Genomic DNA, 9,979 nt, shown 5'->3' with positions numbered 1-9,979 from the left:
TTTGCTTGTTGTATTTAGTAGTTTCCAGATAATTAGTATATTCTAGACGGTTACATAAACAGTTCAAACGCTTGCCAAATGGCCTTTGCCCAAGGCTGAAGTTTCTTTGGGTTCCAGGAAGTTCAGCAGATTTCAGTTCATTGTAAACTTGCCAAGGGAGCCACCCGTCGACACGAGAGCTGCTTTGGGACGGTGAATTACTCTTCTTTTGAGATGGTCTGATGATGCCAGCGTGGTGCCTTCCTACGACGATCCTTACACCTGAACAAGGAAGTCCCATACTTTAAAGGGCCCTGTTCTGTCCCTCTTCCAGCATCAACTCCCATGGAGAAAAGAATGTGTTGAGGCCATATGTGGTGGCTCACGCCTGTAATTCCAGCACTTTCGGAGGCCAAGACAGGAAGATCACAAGGTCAGGAGTTTGAGACCAGCCTGGCCAGCATGGTGAAACCCCATCTCTACTAAAAATACAAAAAATTAGCTGGGCATGGTTGAGCACACCTGTAATCTCAGCTACTCGGGAGCCTGAGGCAGGAGAATTGCTTGAGTTGCAGTGAGCTGAGATCGTGCCACTGCATTCCAGCATGGGCAACAGAGCGAGACTTCATCTAAAAAAGAAATGTGTTGAAGCCAAGAAGGTGCTCCTCCCAAGAACATCGTCTCTCCTGGGACAGGGTTAAGGAATTCAGCTTCGTGATAATTAAGGGTTTCCTAATGCAGGATGTCAAATCTGGGCACTATGGACATTTTGGGCCAGATAACTCTGCTGTAGAGGCTGTCCTGTCCACTGTAGGGTGTTCAGTAGAATCCCTAGCCCCTGCTCACCTACTCATTAGATGCCAGTAATACCCTCCCCCTCCCTGCCAGGCTGGGACAACCAAAAATAATTCCAGACCTTGCCAAATCACTCTCAGTTAAGAACCACTGTTTATTTTTATTTATTTAGATATGGAGTCTCACTCTGTCGCCCAGGCTGGAGTGCCGTGGCTCACTGCAACCTTCACCTCCTAGGTTCAAGCAGTTCTCCTGCCTCAGCCTCCCGATTAGCTGGGATTACAGATGTGCGCCACCACACCCGGCTAAATTTTTCTATTTTTAGTAGAGATGGGGTTTCTCCATGTTGGCCAGGGTGGTCTCTAACTTGTGACCTCAAGTGATCCACCCACCTTGGCTTCCCAAAGTGCTGGGATTACAGGCATGAACCACTGTGCCCTGCCAGGGACCACTTTTCAGAACATCACTTGAGTACCAGCACCCCGGAATCTCCTGCCCAAAGAACCCTGAGCCTGTATATAGGATCCCGAACAGGCCACGCAGGGACTATTCCTCATTGAGTTCACTGCTAGCCTTGAACATAGTCCCCGCCCAGTGCCACTAGGAGCAGGACTGGGGAAAAAAGGACAGGCCAGGGGCGGGCAGGCAGCCAGCTCTCTACTGCCAGCCTTCTACACAGAACTGAAAGAAGTCCAAGAATTCCACATTTGAACGTGCCTCCCAGGTCTTTTTGAAGGTATATTTCTTAAGACAGGCTGACAGAACATATTTTATGTAGCTGTGTCCTCATGATTTATTATATCTAAGCATTTGGCAGATGGTATTAGGGCCTCTATCTGTGCTCTTGTCTCAGCCCTGCAAATGTTCGGGCAGGCCTGTTCATTCCCACCTGGAAACTCCATGATCCTATGACTGTGGGGCTCCTGCCCCATAATATATCACAGAGTCCATGTGTTTCAAACTGGATTCAAACGTTGTTGTTGTTGGAGACAGAGTCTTGCTCTGTCACCCAGGCTGGAGTGCAGTGGTACAATCTTAGCTCACTGCAACCTCCACCTCCTGGGTGCAAGCAATTCTCATGCTGCAGCCTCCTGAGAGGCTGGAATTACAGGCATGCACCACCACGCCAAGCTACTTTTTGTATTTTTAGTAGAGATGGGGTTTCATCATGTTGGCCAGGCTGGTCTCAAACTCCTAACCTCAAGTGATCTGCCCGCCTTGACCTCCCAAAGTGTTGGGATTACAGGCGTGAGCCACCTCAAGTATGTACTCAAGCCCAGCCTCAAGTATGTAATTTTGAAGAGTTCGCTCTTGTACCAGGCCAGTTCCATTGATAGTCTCCTAGAAATCAACAGAATCCTAAGGTAGCCTGAGTTGTTTGGAATCCTGGAACGTAGCTTGAATCTGACACATGTAATTAGCCAGGCATGGTGGTACGTGCCTGTAGTCCAAGCTACTTGGGAGGCTGAGATAGGAGGATCGTGTGAGCCCAGGAGGTTGAGGCTGCAGTGAGCTATGATTGCACCATTGCACTCCAGCCTGGGCAACAGAATGAGATCCTGTCTCAACAATAATCATCATCATCATGCTGGGGTATGTAACTTAAAATTAAAAACAGGGAAATCAGATGAGAGGGAACTTTGCACTTGAACTCCAGGGTATAAGGAATCAGAACAGGCAAGACCCTGTCTCAAAAAAAAAGAAAAAGAATGTGGCACATGTAAACATGTAGACAGTCCAATCTTATCAGGAATGGTGAGGAGGAATAGATGCCTCAAATCAGATGGCACCATGTGCAGATGACAAAGCTGCTTGTAATGCGTCATTTCAGCCTTCCTGGGAAGGAAAATTCATGTTTGGGGACCTCTGTGATGAAAGGTGGGCAACAGCCAGGTGTGGTGGCTCACGCCTGTAATCCCAGCACTTTGGGAGGCCAAAGTGGGCAGATCACATGAGGTCAGGAGTTGGAGACCAGCCTAACCAACACAGAGAAACCCCGTGTCTACTAAAAATACAAAAATTAGCCAGGCGTGGGGGTGGGCACCTATAATCCCAGCCACTTGGAAGACTGAGGCAGGAGAATCACTTGAACCTGGGAGGCAGAGGTTGCAGTTAGCCGCAATCACACCACTGCACTCCAGCCTGAGCGACAGAGTGAGGCTCCATCTCAAAAAAAAAGATGGGCAAAAAGGTAAAAAAGGGTAGGCCAGAAATTCTTTTTTTTTATTTTTTTTTTGATATGGTGTTTCTCTCTGTCCCCCAAGCTGTAGAGAAGTGGTGCAATCTTGGCTCACCACAGCCTCACCCCACTGAGCTTAAGTGATTCTCCAGCTTCAGCTTCCCAAGTAGCTGGGACTACAGTTTCAATAATACTCTCTAGACCTCAGCTGCAAACCAAAGGCACCTGGCCTAGATGCAGTGTTTGTCAACCCTGGCTGCACAACAGAATCACCCAGGCAGTTAAAAACAAACAAAACACTGTGCTTAGGCCCAACTATATTGAAATCTTAAAATTGTATATCTTTACTCTGTAAATACACATTTCATTGCCATAAGAGTCATAAGAAACCTCAGTGGTTATCAGTGGAAATGGGCTGCTTATCTGTGCACTTTTTGTCACAAGAGAAAAATAAACCTTTGTTTGGTTAAAGAGCATAACCAGATTTCTGTTATGTGCAGTCAAAAGCAATTTCTAACTGATAGAGATGAGAAGCCACCAGAGGGGTGTCCGCAGGGAGCCAGGATGGTCTCTGGAATAGCTGAGTGGGTGGACCGAGAGCAGATGGGGTGAGACTCAAGGCAGACAGGTCATTTGGGAGACAGGATAAGAGCCCGCATAAGGCCATTACTGGACGAAAGCTGGGAGATCGTGGAAATGCATCCACAAGCCCAGCCACTCATTACCAGTGTGTATTGAGAGAGGAAGGTAAGGGCAGCCCCAGGTTTCTAGCCTGCTTGGTACTGTTTAACAGGGAAAGCAGGTTCAAGGACAAAGGGCTTCATTCAGGACAGGGTGCATGTACGGTGCCTGAAGAACCTAGAAGTGCCAGGCTGGAACTGTCCCCTTGGATATGGGTTTAAGCCTCAGGATCATTCCTAAGTCTGGACTCCCGTCTCAGAATTAACACACATCTATTTCAAAGTTCTTGTTATGTTTTGTTTTGTTCTGTTTTTTTGAGACCAGGTCTCACTCTGTCACTCAGGCTGGAGTGTAGTAGTGTGATCTCAGCTCACTGCACCCTCTACTTCCTGGACTCAGGTGATCCTGCCACCTCAGGATCCTGCCCAGTAGCTGGGACTACAGGTGAGCACCAACATACCTGGCTGATTTTCTTAATATTTGGTAGAAATGGGGTCTCCCTATGTTGCTCAAGCTCATCTAGAACTCCTGGGATCAAGCAGCCCACCTGCTTCAGTGGACTGTCTAAGTCTCCTCATACCTCTTTTAATTCTGCCAGTTTTCTTTCATGTTTTTGCAACTTTGTTACTAGATATGTACATATTTATGACTTGTATGTTCCTGACATATTGACTCTTGTATCATTACTAAATGTTCTCTTTGTCTCTAGTGATATTTCTTGACTTAATGTTAGAGATAGCCGCATAACTAATGACTGCAACTTTCTTGTGGTGACTTTTTTTTTTGAGACAGGGTTTCACTCTGTCTCTGTCACCCAGGCTGAAGTACAGTGGCCCAATTATGGCTCACTGCAACCTTAACCTCTGAGGCTCAAGGATCTTCCCACCTCAGTCTCTCGAGTAGCTGGGACTACTGTCACACACCACCGTGCCCTAATTTTTATACTTTTTGTAGAGATGGGGTTTTGCCATATTGCCCAGGCTGATCTCAAACTCCTGAGCTCAAGCAATGCTCCCACCCTGGTCTCCCAAAGGGCTAAGATTATAGGTGCATATACTGCCACCCCCCCAGCCTACTATTTTCATAGTATATCTTTTTCTGTGTTTTCACCTTCCACTTATTTTTTTGTCTTTGAATCTAGGGTGTAACTCTTGCAGACTGCCTATAGTTAGATTTTGCTTTTTTTTTAATCCAATCCAAATATCTTTTTTTTTATTGGAATGTTTAGATCATTCGCATTTAATGATTTAATGGTATATCTGGATTTACATTTACCATTTTACTATTTGTTTTCTTTTGTTGTTGCTTCATTTACTTTTTTTTATTTTGTGTGTGTTGTTTTTTTTTTTTTTAGAGACAGGGTCTCATTCTATAGCCTAGATGAAAGTGCAGTGATGTGATCATAGCTCACTGCAGCCTTGAACTTCTGGGCTCAGAGACCCTCCCATCTCAGCCTCCCAAGTAACTAGGACTACAAGCAAACACCACCACACCCGACTAATTTTTATTTATTTTTTTGTAGCGATGAGGTCTCATTATATTGCCCAACCTGGACCTGAATTCCTGAGCATCATACAATCTACCCACCTCGGCTCCCAAAGCACTAGCATTGCAAGTGTGAGCCACCGAACCCAGTCTGCTATTTGTTTTCAATATGTCTCCTATTTTTGTTTCTCTGCCCTTCTTTCACTGCTTCTGTGCTCAATACGTTTTAGTACACCATTTAAATTCTTTTTTTTAAACTATTTAAAAATTTATTTTCCTAGTCATTGCTATATGGATTCTAATATATATTTTTTAATGATAAGAGCCATTTCAAAGTAATTTTTTCAGCTTGAGGTATAACTGACAAATAAAACTATATATTTAAGTACATAATATTTTGATAACATTGTGCATCTTATCTAAATATAGTTCAGCTTAATACTAATTTAGTTCAGATAAAACATAGATATTTTGCTTTAATAAAGCTGAATTCTCTTCCCTCTTTTTTGTATCATTATATGTATTACATTTATACATCCCATAAGCCCAACAATACAATGTTATGATTACTTCTTTACATAATATTATGTCTTTTTTAAAAGTTAAGAGAAGGGCTGGGCGCGGTGGCTCACGCCTGTAATCCCAGCACTTTCAGAGGCCGAGACGGGTGGATCACGAGGTCAAGAGATCGAGACCATCTGGTCAACATGGTGAAACCCCATCTCTACTAAAAACAAAAAAATTAGCTGAGCGTGGTGGCAGGCACCTGTAATCCCAGCTACTCAGGAGGCTGAGGCAAAAGAATCACTTGAACTTAAGAGGCAGACATTGCAGTGAGCTGAGATCAAGCCACTGCACTCCAGCCTAGGCAACAGCGTGGGACATCTCAAAAAAAAAAAAAAATTAGCCAGGCGTGATGGTGTGCCCCTGTAATCCCAGCTACTCAGGAGGCTGAGGTGGGAGAATTACTTAAACCTGGGAGGTAGAGGCTGCAGTGAACCAAGATCATGCCACTGCATTCCAGTCTGGGTGACAAAGTGAGACCCCTTCTCAAAAAACAAACAAAAACTGTATGTATAAGGCCAGGGATGGTGGTTCATGCCTGTAATCCCAGTACTTTGGGAGGCCGAGGCAGTAAAATCACCTGAGGCCAGGAGTTCAAGACCAGCCTGGCCAACATGGAGGAACCCTGTCTCCACTAAAACATACAAAAATTAGATGGGCATGGTGGCAAGTACCTGTAGTCCCAACTACTCAGGAAGCTGAATCAGGAGGAACATTTGAACCCAGCAGACAGAGGTTGCAGTGAGTCGAGATCCTATCACTGCACTCCAGCGTGGGTGACAGAGCGAGACTCTGTCTCAAAAAAAAAAGATACACAAAAAGAAGAATTGGTCTCACTTCTCCTGGATATCTAGAGCAATCATCGCAGACTTAATGAAAGACTGAATAGAAGAAGCAAGGCCAGATGCAGTGGGTCACGCCCCAGCACTTTGGGAGGCTGAGGCAGGTGAATCATCTGAGTGCGAAACCAGCCTAACTAACATGGTAAAACCCTGTCTCTGCTAAAAATACAAAATTAGCCGGACCTGGTGGCACATGCTTGTAATCCCAGCTACATAGGAGGCTGAGGCAGGAGAATCACTTGAACCCAGGAGACGGAGGTTGCAGTGAGCCAAGATTGCGCCATTGCACTCCAGTCTGGGCTACAGAGTGAGACTCCATCTCAAAAACAAACAAAAAACCAAGCCAAAGGTGGCAGAGCTAACAGACATCGTCTTCCAGCCATGTATTCACTAGCACGAAGCCACACTTCCTCTGAATTTCTTCTTCTGTGAGATAATACACCTCTACATTGGTTAAGCCATTCTGAGATGGAGTTTCTTCACTAGAAGGGTCAGGGGCAAAAGAGGAGGATTATCCTGAACATTTAACTGGATTAAACTGAAGAGGAACCTACTGAACGTTCCAGGCAGTAGATGAGGACTTCCAGCCTATTACTGGCAAGACCAGGACGGTGCCAGCAGCAGGACAATGTGCTGACAAGGCACTGACTTGGTGTATGACTTGAGTTAGAAGCTGCTTGTTTTGGCGTAGGTCTATCCTTTTTTTTTCTCTTTTTTTTTTTGGGAGACGGAGTCTTGCTCTATCATCCAGTCTGGAGTGCAATAGCGCAATCTTGGCTCACTGCAACCTCTGCCTCCCAGGTTCAAGCAATTCTGCTGCCTCGGCCTCCTGAGTAGCTGGGACTACAGGCGTACACCACCATGCCCAGCTAATCTTTGTATTTTTTTAGTAGAGACAGGGTTTCACCCTGTTGGCCAGGCTGGGTCTGTCGTTTTTCTTTGCCGGAGAAGATAGGGATTGCAACTGCACCTGCGGTCCTTATCGCTAATGACCTCCTCCATGCACAAGACTTTTCCTGGGCACTGAGAGGCAAAGTCCATGAATGGCTTTCTCTTTATTTCATTTGGTACTCACAAGTCCTTGTTGTCAGGTCAGGCAGATATCGTTATCCCCATTTGTAAACTGGGTTTTGTTGTTTTTTTTTACGATGGAGTTTCACTCTTGTTGCCCAGGCTGGAGTGCAGTGGCGTGATATTAGCTTACCGCAACCTCCGCCTCCCAGGTTCAAGAAGTTCTCCTGACTCAGCCTCCCAAGTAGTTGGGATTACAGGCATGTGCCACCACGCCTGGCTAAATTTGTCTTTTTAGTAGAGATGGGGTTTCTCCATGTTGGTCAAGCTGGTCTGGAACTCCCGACCTCAGGTGATCCGTCTGCCTCGGCCTCCCAAAATGCTAGGGTTACAGGCGTGAGCCACCGTACCTGGCCAAACTGGGTATTTTCCTTAAGGACTCTAGAAATGGGAAAAACCCAGAATTGAACCTAGCTTTTCTGAGTTCTAGGCCAGCACTCTTTCAACCCCACCATGGCATTCATTTTAGGATTTAAAAATGGCATCTAATCACAGTTCTTACTTGATTATTCTAATTTTGCATATTAAGTACAGTATGAGTAAACTATCACTGAGACTCCCATGCATCTTGAGTCAACAAAATGTATGCTAAGTACCCAGGCTTTTTAGGGCATGGTTGGTTTTCTTATTTTCTTTCTTTTTTTTGAGAATGGCTCTTACTATGTGGCCCAGGCTGGAGTGCAGTGGAAGGATCACAGCTCACTACAGCCATTCTCTCTCAGGCTCAAGAGCTCCTCCCACTTTAGCCTCTAGAGTAGCTGGGACTACAGGTGAGTGCCACCACACCTGGCTTTGTACTCTTTTATGGAGATGGGGTTTCGCTATGTTGCCCAGTCTGGTTGTTATATTAATAAAAATGAAAACTCTTCTTCCTATGCTACTTGATGAGGACTCTCTTCCCCTTCCAGTTTTCTTATAGCATGTGCTATGAGTTAATCTTTTAGTGCTGTAGAGAACAAGGTTCAGAATCACTTTGATTTTATTTTATTTATTTATTTTTGGGACAGAGTTTTGCTCTTGTTGCCCAGGCTGGAGTACAATGGCTCAACTTTGGCTCACCACAACCTCCACCTCCTGGGTTCAAGCATTCTCCTGCCTCAGCCTCCTGAGTACCTGGGATTACAGGTGTCTAACACCACGCCTGGCTAATTTTTTGTATTTTTAGTAGAGACAGGGTTTCACCATGTTAACCAGGCTGGTCTCGAACTCCTGCCCTCAAGCCGTCCACCCACCTCAGCCTCCTAAAGTGTTTCAGGCATGAGCCACTGACCGCACCCAGCCACAGGATCACATTAATTTTAGAAATGATCTTTTTATTACTGTTGGCAAGGAACAAGTATCTACATCTATAGTGATTGTGCAACATCTCCATTAACTTTAAGTGGAATTGAAAGTTACATTTGTTTTCTAGTGAAGCTCCTTTTGGCATGAGAATAAAAACTCTGAAGTGAAAAATCAAGTTCAATTGTACCAAGGGAGCCAAGTCTAACTGGTTCAGCAGGATGAAAAGTGCTTCTTAGTAACTTGGTTTTAGAGTGAACATGGAATGTCCTTTTCTTTTTTACTTCTTTTTTTTTTTTTAAGTCGGGGTTTCACCATGTTGGTCAGGCTGGTCTTGAACTCCCAACCTCAGGTGATCCGCCTGCCTTGGCCTCCAAAGTGCTTGGATTACAGGCGTGAGCCACCATGCCCAGCTACTTTTTTTTTTTTTTAATGGAGTCTCGCTCTGTTGCCCAGGCTGGAGTGCAGTGGTGCCATCTTGGCTCACTGCAACTTCCACCTCCCAGGTTCGAGTAATTCTCTTGCTTCAGCATCCCAAGTAGCTGGGACTACAGGCACGCGCCACGACGCCAGGCTAATTTTTGTATTTTTAGTAGAGATAGGGTTTCACCATGATGGCCAGGCTGGTCTTGAACTCTTGACCTAAGTTGATCTGCCCATCTCGGCCTCCCAAAGTGCTGGGATTACAGGCATGAGCCACTGCACCTGGCCATATTCGCTTATTTATTTTTTGAGACAAGGTCTCACTCTGTCCCCCAAGTTGGAGTGCAGTGGCACGATCACCACTCACTGTGACCTCAGCCTCCCAGGCTCAAGCAATCCTCCCTCTTCAGCTGCCTGAGCAGCTGAGACTACAGGCACATGCCACCATGCCTGGCTACTTTTTGTATTTTTTGTAGAGATGCAGTTTCTCGATGTTACCCAGACTGGTATCAAACTCCTGGGTTTAAGCAATACTCCTGTCTGCGCGTCCCAAAGTGCTAGGATGACAAGCTTGAGCCACCACACCCGGCCCTTAAATTTTACTTTATTTTTGTGAAAGAAAATTCACATGGTTCAGAAACCAAAACATAAAAGGGAATAGGCTGGGCTTGGTGGCTAA

This window comes from Callithrix jacchus, chromosome 21 (genome assembly GCF_049354715.1).
Source record: "Callithrix jacchus isolate 240 chromosome 21, calJac240_pri, whole genome shotgun sequence".
Classification (NCBI taxonomy): domain Eukaryota; kingdom Metazoa; phylum Chordata; class Mammalia; order Primates; family Cebidae; genus Callithrix; species Callithrix jacchus.
This window is presented reverse-complemented; position numbering follows the sequence as displayed.